Source organism: Lasioglossum baleicum, chromosome 1 (genome assembly GCF_051020765.1).
Source record: "Lasioglossum baleicum chromosome 1, iyLasBale1, whole genome shotgun sequence".
NCBI lineage: Eukaryota > Metazoa > Arthropoda > Insecta > Hymenoptera > Halictidae > Lasioglossum > Lasioglossum baleicum.
The window spans coordinates 10,389,950-10,408,572 of NC_134929.1; the positions used below are offsets into that span (position 1 = coordinate 10,389,950).

At 40.6% G+C, this 18,623-nt stretch overlaps 1 protein-coding gene across 4 annotated transcripts in view; it reads right to left on the reverse strand.

Moving 5' to 3' along the window:
- Nucleotides 1–18,623, reverse strand: part of LOC143210520 (ras-related protein Rab-37) — a 138,172-nt gene that overhangs the window by 73,933 nt on the left and 45,616 nt on the right. The window lies entirely within an intron of this gene.

Below are 18,623 nucleotides of genomic sequence, written 5' to 3' on the forward strand. Positions count from 1 at the left end.
GATCTGTTCGAGCTGAAACTTCAGTTTCGAGTAGATCGAAGTTTCACGAGGGCTCGAATATTCGAGCCGTTTGATTTTTTCAAATAGCTCGCATTTTTTCGAACAGTTCGACGATTTCAAGTAGCTCGGAAAAATCAAATGCTTGACTCGGCTCGAGCAATCGAATCGAGTTTAGCTCAGCTCGTAAATAACGGGTACTCGCACATCCCTACTTCCCACTATAAGGACTATGTGACGTGGATTCTATCATACACTACTCATGTGACTTGCGCACAGCGTCAGATTATGGTTCTTACTCCGTGACGTCATTAATGAGACAATAATTTTTTGAAATGAATAAAAAATAGGAAGCAAATAAATAAATTCTCATATTCAATACTTTCTCTGTAAACTATATGAAGCCTTGCTACCTCTTCTTCTTGTTGATGCTACTTCGGACATTCTGAAGACCTTTCTTCTATCTTCAAGGACCTGATTAATACCTTTCAATTTTCTAGGATTATTTCTACCTTTCCTACAGACATTGACGTACAGGTCCTGAAGACAGGTTCTTCAATAGTGCATGATAGAATCTTCAGGAGACCTTTCTGTAATCTTTGAACACACCATCACCGGCTGCCTTTGCTCCGTGTGTTCTCTGGAGGTTTTGGTTCATTCGTTTGTTCCTGCCGGTTGTTTTTCAAAGTTATCGCTACCTCCGGTTCCATCCTCCACCCTGAGGCGCCTCCGTTCCCCCCGGAACTCGGGACGCATGATACAGAAAACACATAGGGACGCCTTCGAGCCGCACGGCACCGGCAACGGCAACGGCGCGGCGGCCGTGCCGCACAAACGGAGTGTGTTTCACTGCCATTATGGGGGAAGCCGGGGTGAGGCGAAAAAGAACCACGAGGAGGAAAGAGGAAGAGCTTATTTGCACTCTGCGAGCGGTCAGATGACTCGGCCCGAGACACCCTCAACCTGGTCGACAGATGTTGGATGTTCCCCGGACACAGGTCCGTCCACGGGCCTCCCACTTCGTTCCGCCGTGCTCTTTTCAAAATGGCAGAGGTGCTATGCTCAAGGACAGGTTCGCCTCGGTTCCCATTGCTTCTTCACATACTTACGGAAAACTTTCGCCAAAACGATCCACGCTGATCCTTCATCTTCGGGGAACAATCTTTCCACTGTGCCTAGTCGCACACTGCGTAGTTGTTATACGGAAGTCTACATTTGCACGCTGTTACCCTCGAAAGGAGCAAGAGAGACGTCCTTGTTTCTTAAAGAGATTATTTATCGCTGTTCGTATCGTTAAAATTGATCTAGAAGAATTGGTCTTAATCCTTATGTCGACAACCAATTCAGTAAAAGCGGTAGATAGTCATTTCAACATGATATGGAATTCATTTAGTGTTCATATCATTTTCCTCGAAATATCCCGAAACAAGAAATATATCACTTAGACCACTTTTAGTTCACGTGTGTCTAACGTCACACAGCATTTCGGTGTACCCTCCTGTCCATGGTGCCTTAATGGATGCAATTGATTTGCACGTGGTTGAATTTGATTTGCAAAATAGTGAGTGTGGAGTTCAAAACCTATACATGTACATCTTTATCTTGAAATTATTAAGTAACAAAGTCGAAAGAAGTTTTCTCCTACCAGAGGAGAAGGCTCTCCTCGGAGGAGAGGCTCCAGCAGAATAGTAATTAGAGATTATTGCGATTAAACTAAGTCATTTTCATTATCAGAAAATCGAAAATGGACTCTTTCGACCAACATCTTGAGCAGAGCCAGGTGGTTCACTTTATGATAAAATGGTCCTACCACTACTAGACGAGAAAGTCTAAAAAAATAAGACACTTCTGATTAAGAAACCTATTGATTGACAAAAAAATTAGCCAAAGCTTTTGGCCGCGGTAAGTACTTCAAGGAAATTGCTTCCTAGCAATTGGTCGACTAACCGACTAATTACCGACAAAATCGGATCGGTGGCTGGATCGATGAGAGATCCTCAGGAAAAAGGGGAGAGTAGAGCAGCGATTCTCGTCTCGATCGAGATAAGGGCCGACAACCTGTCGTACACACTCGGCCCGTGAGAGAATTAACGTGTCGCGGTTAATGCACTTCCGTACGCAGACACTGCCGCGAATTTCCAATGTAAATAGTTAGGGGGGGTCGAGCGGAGAGAGATTTACGTAAACTCCCGGCGTAAATTCTCCAGGGGGCTGTTACATAAATCGAGGCCGACGATCTTAGCGCGGATCCATCAAAACGCCAGTTACGAGAAAAATTATGTAACGCCGGCATGGAACTAGCGAGCGTTTATCGCGGCAAGCCGGGGATTCATTGTTGGTAACAAGCGGACTATGAATCTTCATGCAAATCTGCGATTCCGACCCCTTACAGTGACCGAGTTGAGATACAGTAACAGTTCACTCGAAAAAAATACACTCCGAATTCTGTCATTTGAAAATTTTAATCCAGCAGGAAGTACCAGGAAATTTTCATTTGAGCCGGAAAGTCCAACTTCGTGAGTGCAGGGGTTGTTTTGGAAATTTTTATAGAATTCGTGCAATTATACCAAAACTTGTTTTCATCGGCAGTACGTTGTATGATACACAGAATGATTTTTTTCGGTGGAAATTGGAGTCTGAATGGGCAGAACGAATTTTTCCTGGTGACGACTACACGATCTAAGAAACAGCACGAATCCGATTGTTTCTCTTACTTAGATCAAGGCTTTCCTGCATATCGAAAATTCAGAATGGGAGTTTTTTCCCCGCCGTCGCTGTGCGACCCCTATCGGGGATTCCTGGTTCTCCCACTCTTCACTTCTAGCTTGACTTTATCTCGAGAGCCGAAGAGCTGGCGCACTATTTCTTTCATATGTCCGAATGGTACGAGTCGCTGGTAGACAATGAGAAGAGGGGAAAGAAGCGGTGTGTGGCCCGCGGGCCTCCAGTTGCTCGACTCTGATTTATTTAACCCTTTGCACTCGGAGCTATTTTAACTCGAAAATTAAACGTTTCCTCCGATCTAGAATATTTCCATTTTCTATGATTCTTTAAGTTTGGTGGATATTAAAACTTTATATAATACTTCATACAACACTTAAACGTTTTGGAATTGATTAGGTACATACAACATATCTAATAATGTAAACAATATTTTAAATAATGGCGCCTCAGAATCACCACTCGAGTACTAAGGGTTAACTAAACGAACAGACATTCGATTGAAACCAGCATTATGTGCATGCGACGCATCTCAGATGAATTGCGCTCGATAAAAGGTCGAAAAGGACTCTTTTATCGCGCACTGCACGAAAAAAAGAAGTTTCGAGGACTACTAAGCCGTTCGATTCTTGGACTCACTAAAGTTTCATGTTCCAGGTATTTGAATGCCCCCGTATTTCCAATTAACGTCATTCGTAATACACGCGATTCCACGGGATCGCTTACATAAATTCATCGTTCGCCAGACTTTCCAATGCAGTTTCGTCGGGACAACGAGCTATCGGCCAGTTACGTAAGGCGAGTCGTATATTTCAATAATTTCGAAGCCGACAATTTTCGATTTGGATGGGATCGTTTCGCGATCGGCCTCGTCACGCTTCTCTGCTATCCGCAATTAATTAATTTAAAGCGATCGCGACCGGCCCGGTGCGCAAAGAGACCGTTTGGTCGCGCGACGTTTTTTACAACCGATGGGCGTACGTTCCCATCAACGCGTATACGTAATTAAAATAATCTCGAAATTATACAGGTAAGTAAATGATAAAATGCGAAAATAAATTCTGTTTTTAATGGCGTGGTTCGACAGTTTTAACGAAGGCTCGATCAATTCCACATATAAGTACATATGTATATCGGAAACACTTAAAAATGATGCTGGAAAGAAGAATACTTTGTAAAAATACAATTTCAACTTTATTAATTGATAAACTTACTTCTAAATCCTATTTAGATTAGTTTTCTATAAGAATTATTGTAAAATAAATGTATTATAAAAATCTCTCTTAATATAGGAAGGGAAAGGCCTTCAAAATTTCATCAAATATTAATATTTATTGGTGTTGGTGATTTATTTAAGGAACACTATCCATTAAAAAATCATCCAACACATTGTTATGCACTAGTCCATTATACTATACGTAATTTCCAATTTTTGTAGAAAAATTTTAAGCGGAGAGCAATAACATTTCGGGATTTGAACTGTCGGAGTCTCTTTTCCTCGCGACAATAACGCTGCCATTTCCAGTAACGTTCCTCTACGATAACACCATAAAACGCGCAAATTGTCACCTTCGACGCGACCAGTATCTCGACAGTAACTCCATCATTCTCAAATAGCGAACAGCCATCGCTCGTTCCCGCTGAAAAATCGACTCCGCGTTTTCGCAGTCTAGGAAAATGTTTACGAACGATTCGCAAACAACCGAGGCAAGTTTGCATAGGAACATCCGTCCGAAAAAAGGAACAATAATCGCTCGAAGCGGGTACGTTTCACAAATTTTTATAAATGCGCAGAACTTTCGGAACGACCTTATATTTTTGATGGAGGAGCGCAAGCTTCGAAGAGGTGAGTTGGCCGGGGGTGTTTGACAGCAATTCTGCGCGAAAAACAATTACCTGGGGAGGACGTTGAAGAAGCAGGATCGCTTCTCGATTATTCGTTGAGGACGGACTTTCGCCGTTGTTCCCGTCGCGGGACGAGGTAATCCCAGAAAGGGACATCCGATAGGAAACGGACGATAACGAGTTTAAGTTCCAGACGAGGAAGAAGACGTTCATCTCGGTTCGAGAAATTCTAAACGAGCTGCATCGAGCTCGTTAACGAGCCAGATCGCGAGCCAACGAAAATGAGTTTTCGGAGCATTGTCGTCGTGTTTCGATCGATTTTCGAGCCCCACTGACCGAATCCCGCTGTAATATGCACTGTAAGCTGCATCAACTATTCAATATTCGCGCGTACAAATTAATTTTTTCGGCGACACAATGCTTCGTTCACTTTTATGGAATTAACCCTTCGGGGATGACGTATCAGTATTCCATACTAAATACGAGCAGTTAAAAATTACGCGTGGTCAAATTATTAGACAAAATACACGTCCTGATTGAGTGCCCCTCCTGTTACAGGTAGAACGTAGTAGATTTAACATCCCGAAAATCTTAGGGAAGTACTGAATGGTGAGAATGAAATTAACGATGTCAATCCGCTTAGTAACCACATGAACCTGAGGGGTAGAATAGAATATGAATGTATTTATAATCACACGCAATGCAATGCGGTCGCTAATAATCCGAGATGTTGATGCGACCTTAAATAAACTAACTAAAAAGAGAAAAAAATATTATAGTGAGCGAAAATGTATAAATTCAGCATTTGCGTTCGTTGTCTTCTGAGGTACGTAAAGTGGCCGTACACATAAAATATGTGTTCAATCATGTTTAATCATACTTTTTGGTTGCCCTCACACCATCTATAACAGAATATACATCGATTTTGATATTCTTAAAATCGAATATTTCCGACATTTTCCCTAAATTTTCAAACTTTCGGCTCAATGCGCAACTTGAAGGCATCATCGCTTAACTTTGGGATTTTTGATCAATCCCTCTTCTCATTAGGGCGTCGAAGCACGACTTTTACTATGTGGATAATTTTCGATTTCGAAAAAACATGTGTTTCGCTCCGGTCTAACGTACAGAGGACGTTCCCAGATCGTACACAAGATGTCTTTGCGCTATTTCAGTAAGATATCTGTGCGTTGCGTGAGACCTGGTCCCTGATGGGTCAACGAGCATATTCGCAGAGATCGGTCGAGTTTTTGGGAGAAACGCGGCCTGGAAACCGCGGAGAGGACAGAAGCAACCCTCGCGAACACGCCAGGCAGTTCGAAGAGAATGTTTCGCGAATCGTGGCGGACGTGCGGTCACTGCGGCGAGTCTGCAGCCGATTCGAGACGGCTCCGGAGTGTTGCTCGAATCGCTTTTGGACCTTTTTGCTCGTACACGAGAGAGAGCACGAGGAGGCCCGGCCGTTATTCTGGTCACGAACTCGGGCTCCCTTTCTCTTTCCTCTTCCAGCCAACCTCCCGTTGTGTCCCGGCCTTTTCCCTCGTCCCCGTCCACGGCCGCCGCGCCGGTTATCAATATTTATGTCGATTTGCTTTCGTCGAGCCTAACCGTGGAACGGCGACCAAAAAATCGCGAATCCCTCCGCCACCGGAACGTCCGCCGATCTTATCGGCTCCCCCACCCGTTTAATTTGCCGCGATTTTTTAACGAGCCCGCCGAGTCCTCCGCGCGTATACCCGCGTAGCACGCGACGATTTATAATTGAACCAGACCGGTCCGTTTTCTTGCGCGAAACGTTCACCGCTATCGCCGATTCGACATCGCGCAACCCCCCCCCCCCCCCCCCGGCGCTCGATTTATAACTTATTCCACCGCGATCATGCCGATCCGTTCATCGGATCAAGTATTCCTCGCGTGATCGCGCCGCCGAGTCGATCCGGAGGATTTTATGATCGCGATGTTATAACATCGATTATGCCGAGATGTATGAACACAGTCGATGATAATGCTCTTTGTTTTATGCGTGAGATTGAATTGGTCGCGTTATGACGAATTTCGACGAGTTGTTTGTCCCTCGCGATGAATACGCGGTTTTTCCCTGCACGGTGCAAGCTTATCTAAGTCCACCATTTTGTAGCTCGATGAACGATTTCTTAGGGGATCTTTATCTTTATTCATTCTTGGCACGCGGCTGCATATTTCTCTTAATTTTTCATACTTAAGGAGGTAGTCCCGTTTCCAGGATTTCAAGGGTGCGGGATGCGCCTCCTCATTTCTCGATAATGCAAAGATGAGGTTTTTCGGTAGTCGAAACCGCTAGATAAAAGATTAATCTATGCGTAATTTGCATTATACGGCAGCTTAGTTGGCGTTTATCATCTTGCAATTGGTAAACGCGGCCAATCGTACTTGCGGATGCGCCGCGAAGCTGGCCGCAGCGAAATAGCTGATCTGATTCACCCTTTGTGCATTTAGTACGGGGTAAATGTTTGTCGAGAATGCACGCCCACCCCCTGCGTTGCTAGCTCCCCTTAGTAGACGCCGAGGGATCGATGCGCACGCAAGAAACTCTTGAAACCCCGTCTAAGAAACCCCGTAGGCTCATTCGAATCAATAACTTTCATTTTCGGGAATATTCGGTGTACAAATTAACTCGTGACTCTCGTTGTTAACGAGCGTTTCGTCGTTTGCTATTTATCTTCGTTCATTTACTTTTTTTGTTGCATACAGTCGGTCACAAAAATATTGGGACAAAATTGCAATAGATCGGAATTGTAGAAAATATACTAAAAGTTGCATTTCACAACGTTTTTATGTGGGCCTTTATTGGAAATTTAAAAAATACATTTTGTAGATCTGTGTCGAAATCAGTCGACGTTGAAATGAGTTACAAACGTTTAAAAATGGTGAAAATTGCAAGTTTTCTGGAAAATGCCTGTCGTTTTTTCCCGCATGAACCGATTTCGATGAAACATTCACAGTGCATATAATTTACACAGATCTACAAAATGTACTTTTTAAATTTTCAATACAGGCCCACATGAAAAAGTTGAAAATGCAACTTTTACTATTTTTTATACAATTCCAATCTATTGCAATTTTTGAAAAAATTTCTCTTCACATCCTGTAGTAAACCAATTGCACTTGCTTTCCAAAAAAGTTCATATCGCATGGTCCGATATTAAAAAAGTTATCGTCTTTTTAAGAGTCTCCCAATATTGACCGATTGTAGGTATTGTAAAACGATCGAGTTGTTTTTATCTGTATTGTGAGATATAAATTTAAAATTTGAAGTTATATTCTGCGGTTGTCAGGAAGAACGCCGCATGTCACGTAATATATGAATGACAATATGTAGATTCGAAGTGTATGGCAAATAATTTGTGAAATATTATCCTAGAGTCTTTTGTCTGACTAACGAGCAGCGTGCGAGGGTTAAGGGGAAGGTGTGCGAATTTATGGGATTTTGTTTGATCGATGTATCGTGGCTAAGAAAGAAGTACGACTCGATCATGGATCACGTTCGACGTGACGACGAGCGAAGAAAAGGAACGCGAGACAATAAAGACGTCACCGGTGAAACATCGCTGACATAGATTCGAACGAACGTCCACGGTGTCTCTCGAATTACCTCGGTAGAAAGTGATCATCGTAATGTGTGAATCGAACGCGTGAATCATCGATACATCGGTTTCGGTATGTGACCAGTTGCGGCGATCACGTGAAATATATTTGCAACAACAAAAAGAGGAAACACGAGAGTCATGGTTACAGAGTGTCGTAACCCGTTTCGAGACATTTGTACGAGGTCGATGTTAAAACTACGCGGCAATGAAAACCATCCAGCAGAGACAATGAACAATAAATCATACCGTAAAGTCTGTTTGACACCTGAGAAAATAAGAAAATATCTGGAACGAAAAAGGTAGACAATTGAATTTACTGGTTTGCCCGATGTGTCTTGACGCCAGTCGATACTCAAAGTAATTTACTACGTTCTAGACTTTACGAGGCAATACGCGCTAGCGTTAACTCGTAGCCCATTCTTCATTTTGTTGCTTATTTGCAAACAATCAGGTACATATACAAGGCTTAGAAACAATCCTCATAGTTTTCTGTACATTCAGGACCACCCCTACAGGTAACTAACGAACCTTCAATGACCACAGCTTTTCAATATTGGACCATATAAATATCACATTCACAAGAAGTTCTCACAATTTAATGTTTGTGCACATTATTTTCTCTAAATTTTACCCATAGAGTCTTTCCCTCAACAGAAAAATGATGTGCACTAACATTAAATTGTGAGAACTTCTTGTGAATGTGATATTTTGATTTAATGGCACGTTACAGGCATTCAAAACAAAATTGCGCAATACTATATGTTAATCGTACCTGTATTTGTTTAGTTTCGCACAGTCCATTTTTATGTAAATTTTAGTTAAGACTTAGGTTAAGATTTTATGTCAAGATTTTTTGTCATATCTTCTTTTTGTTGTATCAGTTATACTGTCGAAACTGTACACATTTGTATAAAAGGACCTCGGTCCGTATATAATAATAATAATAATAATAATAATAATATTTGATCTAATCAAATAAAATCCACATTTATCTTGTAAATTGTTTTGATAATTACAGAAATCAATGAGAAAATAGCTCCACGGGTGAAAATCCAGTTCGATTGAACGTAAGAATAAATATTTTCAAGCTCCAATCTTTCTCCGCCGGTACAAAAGCTATCCCACACGAGGAGAGTATAGAAAGTTATTAAACAACGAAGTTGCGGAGCGTTTTCTGCCGCAAAACCACGTAGCCCGATACCAGCTCAAAGCAAAAAATTCAGCTTCCCAATAAAAACTTATTCGGGTCAGGTTATTGGATTGAAAATTGATTTCTGATGGAACAAGCGACCGGCCGGTAGTAACTATCCGTCGAAGCCAAAAATCCGCTCGAAATCATGACACGGTCGTACCTATTTTACCAATCTGGCTGCTCGGGCTTGAAATTTGCCCATTTGCCCGTTTTTCATGGGGAAATTAATATTTTCGAACGACGCGCAACAGTTGATTTGCGATTCCATATACTGTCCACAGATTTTATACATTTATTGCATTTGTAACGTGAAAATTTGCAAGAAAATACAGAACACAGATAGATACATGGCATCGAAATTTCACAATTTAACGACTAAATAAATAAATGTGCATACTGGTTTCTATCAGAAGCATCTTAGTAGTTTCAATAATTACGACAGAAAAGCTGTGAAAACTGTTATTTTTCTCGTGGTGATAGATTCAACGTTAAACGTTGAGGGGATGAAAAATTCAAGCGGGGGAACCATCTTGTTATCTGGAGAAAAGGATCAGCCTGGTAGAGTTTGAATGATTGACGGGGGTGTTTCGCAATCGCCTAAATCGACTGTCCGCGATCCACCTTGAAATTTCGCCACGTGGGAAGGAAAGGGAAAGAGAAAGAGAAAGCTGTGTGGTGGAGGGGGATGGGGTGCGAGCGAAGCGGAAAAAGGAGGAGAAGCATCGAATTCGAATCCGCCTCGTCACGCGGCCCGGCCCCACTTGGCACTGTCAGCCCTGGCTGATTTATTGCTCTCTGCCCCTTTCTCTCCGTCAACCCTCGACTAGGCCGGCGATTCTCGATTCTCGAATGCCCCCGTGGTCGATCATCGCGAATGGTTATTTTCTTTCCTCGATCGTTCGAACCGCTGACAAAGATTTCGCCCGATGTTACAATGGACGTTGATGAAGTGCTTCTATGATTTCGTATAAAAACTCCCCTGTCTTTTGCTTGTTTGCTTTTCCGTCATTATCATTTTAGTCGGAACAAAAGCGTTCGCAAAGCAGAGAACAATGCGGACGATGGAGAATATCGATGGTGGAAGTACCGAGCTACAATCGTTGGCTTATATTTTCTTGCAGGAACTGTACAATGCTTTCGTTCAGGTCTAGATTGACTTGTACTGCTGCTGATGCAAGGTGTAAGGTGTCTTGAAATTGTAATTTTGTCCCCACTCTACCTTCCCCTTCTACGACGCTCTGCCGCGACAGAATGTCACGTGACTAAATCCAGTATTGGTAGAGAGGGTAACTGTTTCCCCTGAATTCGTGCTCCCTCCTCTCATCTGGCAACTTTGGCTGCAATGTTAGGTATGACAATTGCCAAGATTTACCTCGCTTATAATTACAACTTCTTTCTGTTTGAACGTTTCCCACCAGAAAAAATGTTTTCACTGTTTTGAGTTCGATGCACTCGGTTTTTCTCCTAAATATATAACAGCCGCAGTCCAATAATCGTTTGCTATATAATTTAGACGTCTAATAGATTCTGGAGGAACATGAATTTCCCATCGAACAGCGGATTAACTATTGGCAGTTCTGATAGTTTTCGCAACAGTTCTGTCGAGTTCTCAGGATTTGGGGGGAGCGAACCAATCGCGAGGTAATCCTCTCGCTGATCCTTTGAAAACGCCCGGCTAACGTTTGCTCCACTTGTCAAGCTACTGTGCACACCTTTTCCTCGCCTTCCCGACCATCTTTCTCGGTTATTTCATTCACCGTGGAGATCGTTAACTTCTCTGCCGCGGATTTCGCACGAGTTTCCCCTATGCCACTCGCGATTGATCGAGAGTCCCCCGCTAATAGCTCGGCACAGGTGCCACCCGAAATTATCTGATAATGGCCACTCTGCCAATCACGTTTCGCGAGTTTCTAATTTGGGGCTCGCTATTCGGCCACGGATATTGCCGGCTTGGTCCCGACGTCCAGGACGCTCCATAAAACTGCTCTTATTAATAGAGATCATGGTTTCACCACGTGTCGCTGAAATACTCGTGCACACGTGTACACATCAGAGTTGTATTAATTTAAATACATTGTAATTGAATTACATTGTATTTTATATACACAGTATTTGAGTTACATTGTACTTTATATACACAGTATTTGAATTTAATTGTATTTTATATACACAGTATTTTTGAATAAAATGTCATTGAAATACAATACAATGTAAAAACGAATTACATTGTAATTTAATTGAATGTAGCGACTGAATTTTGAATTACGAAATAATTGAATACAATGTCATTGAATTACTTTGTAATTATAATTCGTGAAGTAATTCAATTGTAATTCAACTCTGGTACACATTATATTATTAATAGGAGAAAAAGAAGAAACAAATGTCTTCGTCTTCGCAGCTCCAATTCTTGCAATCAATGCAGAACATTTTTAAGGGTTGAATCCCTCCCTGATTATCAGGAAAGTCTCTTTCACGTTTTCTAATTTATAAAATGTTTTTTGGAACACGATTTCTACGTTCGTAGAGCGTGCACCATGTAGATTGTGCATCGTAGATAGTCAGGATCTACATATTTTACCATTTTTAATGTACTGTAATCAAGATTGATTTCCAAGCTGTATAAAAAAGTTATGATGACGTCAATTTAGCTTTAGCATAAGTCATTTTTATGAAATTTGTATGGAACCGCCGCGTTCGATGTAGAGTGCCCTCCGATTGACATCTAAAGGGCGCGCCGCTCGGTCTGCGGCGACGTTCGACGTTTTCCTACGATTATACCGGTCTCGTTCGCGTATCCGACGTAAATATTCGACATTGCATATTCACGGTGCGTCGGGGCAGCGTGCTACTCCATTATGTAATTACCGGGCCGAACCGACGCGGCGCTTATCTCGGCGCCGCGCTCGATCTGAATTTCATTGACTCCGAGTCGACGCCGCTTCTAATAATTACATAATTCCCAGTATACCCGTATCGGCTGGGAATCAAGGCGGCGCGGCTTCTCGTTCGAGATACACCGGCTCGATCGTTCGCAAGATCTTAATCCCGATCACAAGCGGTGCAACGAACCAGCGCAGAATCAAATGCTACCATTAAAAAGGAAACCGTATTCAATCAGTTTCTCGGAATCGGTATCAGATATTCGCTAACAGCTTTGTGGGTCGCTTTGCACACCCTTCTGCATCAATCTGTGAAATTTTATCGAATTATGAATATCGTCTATGCTATGTGAGAAGACTCCGCGTCGCCAAATTAACAAGTGTGTCCTCACTCTACTTTTCTCTTCTACGATGATGTTCCCCACCCTTCCGCCGCGGCCTGCGGTCACGTGACACGCATTTCATCTCTGTCCGGTACTGGCAGAGAGAGGGTAACTTATCCCCTCATCTGCCGACACTGACAAGGGAGGTTACCCAGCCGTAACAAGCCGATTTTAATGAAATTTTTGTATGAAATAGAACTCAAAAAAATATTTGACACGTATTTTTGTATAGCTGCCCACATTCATGTTAAGGGGGTGAAATTAGCTCCGAAAGTTGGTGTGAAAAATCCATTTTATTGAATATCTCCACAACTATTAGGCCTAGACGAAAATTTCAAGATCCAATTTGTGCCACTTCGAATAACGATACCGTGAATCCAAACTGATTTTTAACAAAATAATTTGTTTAAAAAATATGTTAAAAATTAACTGTTTTTTTTTGCAAAATATTTGTATAAAATATTAAAATTTCATTAAATCTTTAAATTACGGTCGGGTGACCTCCCTTGTGAGTAGACTAAGGATTTGGTGCATTTACGACGAGAAAGGGATTAGTGAAAAATAATTCAATTAAATTAAAAATCTTCTTGCATGCTTTCTAAAAATGAAACCGAAGTTGAACGGGTGCCGTCTCAAAACTGTATGAAATGAGGCTAAAGTTGCAGCTGAAGTTTTTCGATGTGATCGATGATTTTTCCTCTTGCTGACAATTTTTTCGAACAATTTCAAATGGAATCAACAACAGGATCTCGTTTCAGCTTGTTCGAAACTTGGTTCCGTGTTAGTTTTGATTCCATCGAGCTCCAGGAAACTCGAGCGGAAATTTTTCCGAGAAACCATCACTCGAATCGGTTCCAACTTACGGCTCCTAACTTTCTCGGGATTCTCCGAATTCCCAAAATCCACTACTCCAGGAGTACACCCATTACAATTCGAAGTTCGCGACGCGGTGCACAACATGCACTCCGACTAATGCGTTTACGAGAAACGAGAGCCCTTGTGATCGATAGTGCGGCTGTCTTTTATGCTGATTGCGACGGGTTGCGAAACAATGGCCGAGCGGTTCTGCATCTGACTACACTTTTTTATAATTTCGTATCGTTAGCAAGAAATGCTAGGTGCATTTTTCGTTTCACTTTAATATTCATGCTCTATTCGTTTTAGAAATGTTCATCATTTCCATTTTCCTTCATCTGGTTTAATCCTAACACATTTTATTCTATGAAAACTGCTATAAAGAAAAAACGCTAACGAGTAGGGATGGGATCAAGTACCTCGCAAACAGGTTCGAACTTTAATTGATTGGATTCGAACTCTCTATAAATACTTCGAATAACAGAAATAGTACTCGTAAATATAGTCGTACCTATGCCACACAGCTTCGAACCTTTTACAAGTACTTTGGTAAACGGAAATAATACATTCAAGTATATTCGAATCTTGATCGAACAGATTCGAAAGTTTTCTGAGAATATCGTACCGGAAATTCTCTGATTTTTCTAATCATTATTTTTTTTACCTTTAAAATCAATTATATTGTCCTCTAATGCATAATTTAATTCGACATGTATAACTATAATTTCATAATCTGTCGGAAATATTATTCTTAAATAGTTACGAATTTAATAAAGAAAGTGCTTCAAACTTGCTATGCAATTTTGATTTCCAAGATTCAACATCGAAGTATTTATAAGTATCCTTTCGAAACTTGTAAGTTCATTCCGAGGTTCGATATCAGTTTGTATAAAATGAATACTTTTCAAATATAATCATTCAAACATTATTGCTTTTAAGTAATAATCGAAAACCATTGAAATAAAACTTTGTTTTTGAAATTGTCTCGGATTCGTGAATATTGAACTTGTTCCCATCCCTACTGACGACTTCCTACGAAATAGTTCACAAAATAAAATTGGAAATGGGTCACGTCGACTCCAGGTCGCTGGAGAAATAAATAACAAATAAATAATAAATAACAAAAAAACGAAACGCGAGACAAATTAATGCCGTCCACGCGCGACCGGTGTCTCTCGCGTACTCGAAACGTTGCGAAACTGCTTCGCAGATGTGTCAAGCGTTGTTACGGATCTGGCGCCCCATCGTGAATAACTTGGCCAATTAAATAAGCGTCGCTGTTCGCGTTCACCGTTCCGATCATCGCGGAAAGGGGGATTGCGATTTGAACGCGATTTCCCGTGCGCGGGATGTGCTCGTAACGAGACGAAAGTTTCGCGGGAAAGCCGCGTCGCGAGACGAGACACGGCCATCACGAGACAGACACGTGTTACAGGAGAAATCTGCGACCGGCCGGCCGCCTTGATAGAGCAATTTCAACTTTCTCGACGATACGGCACGCTGCTGTCGCCTTCAAACCGCCGACGTCTCTCTACCAGCACTCGAAAGTGCAGCGTGCATCGTAGTCCGCGTACCGGGAACCGAGACAATATCATCGTGGAGATTCGTTGATCTATATTAATGATCAATATAAATTTTCGTAACGTCTGCTTCAAGAATAATCTTGGATCTTACTGCGGTGAAACTAGATCCACGGGGGCCCGAGAACGCTGAAAAATGTGCCAGAATAAACGTTACTACATTTCCGTTCATTAAAACAATGAATTTCGATCGTGCACAATGACTGAGGATATCAATAATCGCGCAAGAATAGACTGTGGTGCGTCTGTGTTTAGAAAAATTAGTTTTACTAAAAATTTCATGGTCTTGGAATTTACAGCAATGAATTTTGGTCCTGCACAATGGCTGACAACGTGAAAAATCGTGCGAACATAGACGTCCTTGTATCTGTGTTGAGAAAAATGGATTTTTTACCACAGATTTTTCAGGTCTTGAATTTCGCAGCGATGAAATTCAATCATGACCAAAAACGTTGAAAAAGTAACCATGGTGAAATTCTGTTTTCAAATCCACATTGGGAGAAATTGGTTTCATCACAGGTTGTCAGGAGTTTGAATTCTAAAGCAATGAAATTGGATAGTCCACAGTGGTTGAGATCGTCGAAAATGTCGAAATTGATTTTTTTAAGTGTTGAATGCCACTGATACGGTAAAAAAATTGTTTTTTGTATACAGGGTGAGTCACCTAATGTTGCCACCTCAAATATCATTGTTGTTTTTAAAGATACGTCAAATGTCTGAAGGACACACGATAACAAAAATATATTTGTTTTTATGTGATTTTTTTTTAGTGATGTCAAGGTCACTTTTATTTTTTTAAATGGAATGAGAATGTATTGATAATGGAATTAATAATGGAATGTTATTGTTTAATACATCAATCGATGCAGCTGGACATTCGTTATAAAAAAAGTACTAACCTATGTATGTCGAAAAGTTAGTAGTTCAGAATATATTTCAATTTAAATAATTCTAAAACACCATTACTGTCGTGTACTAAGACATTAGCGTTTATTTTCTAGTGTAACGTCTTACAATTAGTACACACGACAGTAATGGTGTTTTAGAATTATTTAAATTGAAATATATTCTGAACTACTAACTTTTCGACATACATAGGTTGGTACTTTTTTTATAACGAATGTCCAGCTGCATCGATATCTGTAAAAAAAAAATCATATAAAAACAAAAATATTTTTGGTATCATGTGAGCCCCACTGAACCATTCAACTTTGTCCTTCAGATATTTGACGTATCTTTAAAAACAACAAAGATATTTGAGGTGGCAATGTTAGGTGACTCACCCTGTATATATGTATGTATATAATATAATATATATAATTTATAAATAAATAATTTATAAATATATTTTTATAAAAAGGCCGAAAATCTTGAAAAATTTTAATTTTTACCACTTTTGATCGTTTATAACTCGTAACCCAATTAACCAATTTCAATGAAATTTTCAGAATATATGTAATTTATACGAGTTGACCAAACACATTTTTAAAATTTTCGTTATTAGCCCAGCTAGAAAGTCGTCAAAATCAATTTTTACTATTGTTTTTCACAAGTTGTCATTTACTAAACTAATTCTTCCAGCCTTACAGAGAAATTGAAGTCGTTTGGTCCATTAATAAAAAAGTTATTCTGATGTAAAGTGTGTGCGATCAGTTTTGCTCGTAACTGTATATCCTACTGATTGAGAACTGCCATTAATTTGAACGGAAACTTTATATTCGCGAACGGTAGACTACGTCGAGCATTCTTCCTCGTTCCGTGTACACGAAACTGCGATGATTGAAAAAGTATTACGTTTCGATAGAATTGTGGCTTGGGAATTATCGAGTTTTGTATAATTAGGTAAATTGGCATGATTCCACACGAATGCTGTACGTACGGAATACGATACCCGCAGGAGTGAAATAGTTCGTTCATTATCTAGCCATTTAATTTTTGTACGGGCGCGAGTTCGAGAGGGCTACGTAATATTAATATGATGCCGGTGCATCGAATATAATTTCGCGAATTGAAAACCGCAATTATTCGACCGTGTTCGAAATGCGTGTATCAAAGAAAGCCCCAATAACATTGATCGGTGGAGGAGGGGGTAAAATTCGATTGTAATTCATGATAGTATCATGTTCTCGTTAAATACACCGTATCGAATATTGCAAATAACAGGTTGGCAGCCACAAAAGCGTCCGGATCATTAAATAGACCAATATAGAGCATCATCCGCGAAACTAAGGCAAACGTGATATTTCCGTATAATGTTGACACGCGTGCGCTGTACAACGAGATAAATAATCGTATTACCGGCGCAGCATTACCCGTTATTGGTTATCGTTTCATTGTAATTCGAGCTTTTATACCGAGGTATGTGCCACACGGTCATCCTAAGATATTCGGAAAGTCATTTCGTTCTCCCGTCATGTAGAATAAGTTCTATGACATTTTGTTCTACGATCTCTTGCAATTTTTCAGGCAACAAAAAGATTCAGCTGCTTTCTATTAGCAAAAAATTGAGTTAGTTCTTCTTCATTTTTAATGGCACAAAAAATATTTATGGCATAATTTAAATGGTATCAAAGAAGGAATATCATAGAAGAACAATTTCTTTTGTCCGGTTATTTCTTCATAGTTTTTTCAAGGTCATCGTTATTTTTTTAATCGGGAGAACTAATTTTTCCTCATTCTATCTTATAGCGGCTGAAAAAAATACATTTGAATATGTTTAAGTCATTAACAAGATGGAATAAAAAAGAACCGGACAAAAAAATTGTTCTTCTATGATATTCCTCCTTCGATACCATTTAAATTATGCCATAAATATCTTTTTTGTGCCAATAAAGGAGATATTTAGGTGGCCTGCTTCAGCTGAGACACCCTGTATATTGTATGAGCTATTACATCAATTTCATATTCATACAAAGAAAAAAATGAATACAGGTTGGAGTTATTCTAGGTCGGAAGAAATATTTAATTTTCCAGTTAGCTCCGAATGTCTGGCGACTTCGAATAGGACCCACTTCGGAGCGGGTACTTGCCCAGAATCGCGACAAAATCAAAACGGCCGACTTTGTCAGGGTGGAGACGCGAATGAACTCGCTTGCCCATAAATTTGCCGCGCGCGTAAATATGAACGGGGCCGGCTGTACAAGCAAGCTCCGGGCTGTTGCAGCTTCGTGCATAAATGCATTGCTCGCATTGGCAGACGCTGATACACGCGGTCGTCGCGCTCTTCTCCGCGACTTGTTCTTATCACGAGCGTCACGGATCGAACCAGCATTCTCCAAATGGTTTGTCGAACTAAAATTCGCTTTTCGCTCGTGCGCCGAGGATTACCGAAGTTCCGTGCATTCCCGAAACCGTTGCTTTCAATATTTGAAAAAAAAATTGGATTTTTTGAACAGGAACGCTAGTTCGCAGGTGTCATTTTTGTTAACGGGATAAGAGACAGAAATATCTTCAAACTACTATTTTTAAGATTTATTATTTTTCATTGGTTTGTCTCGAAGTGAATAAAATTATTATCGTGTGAGACTCAATTTGGAGAATGC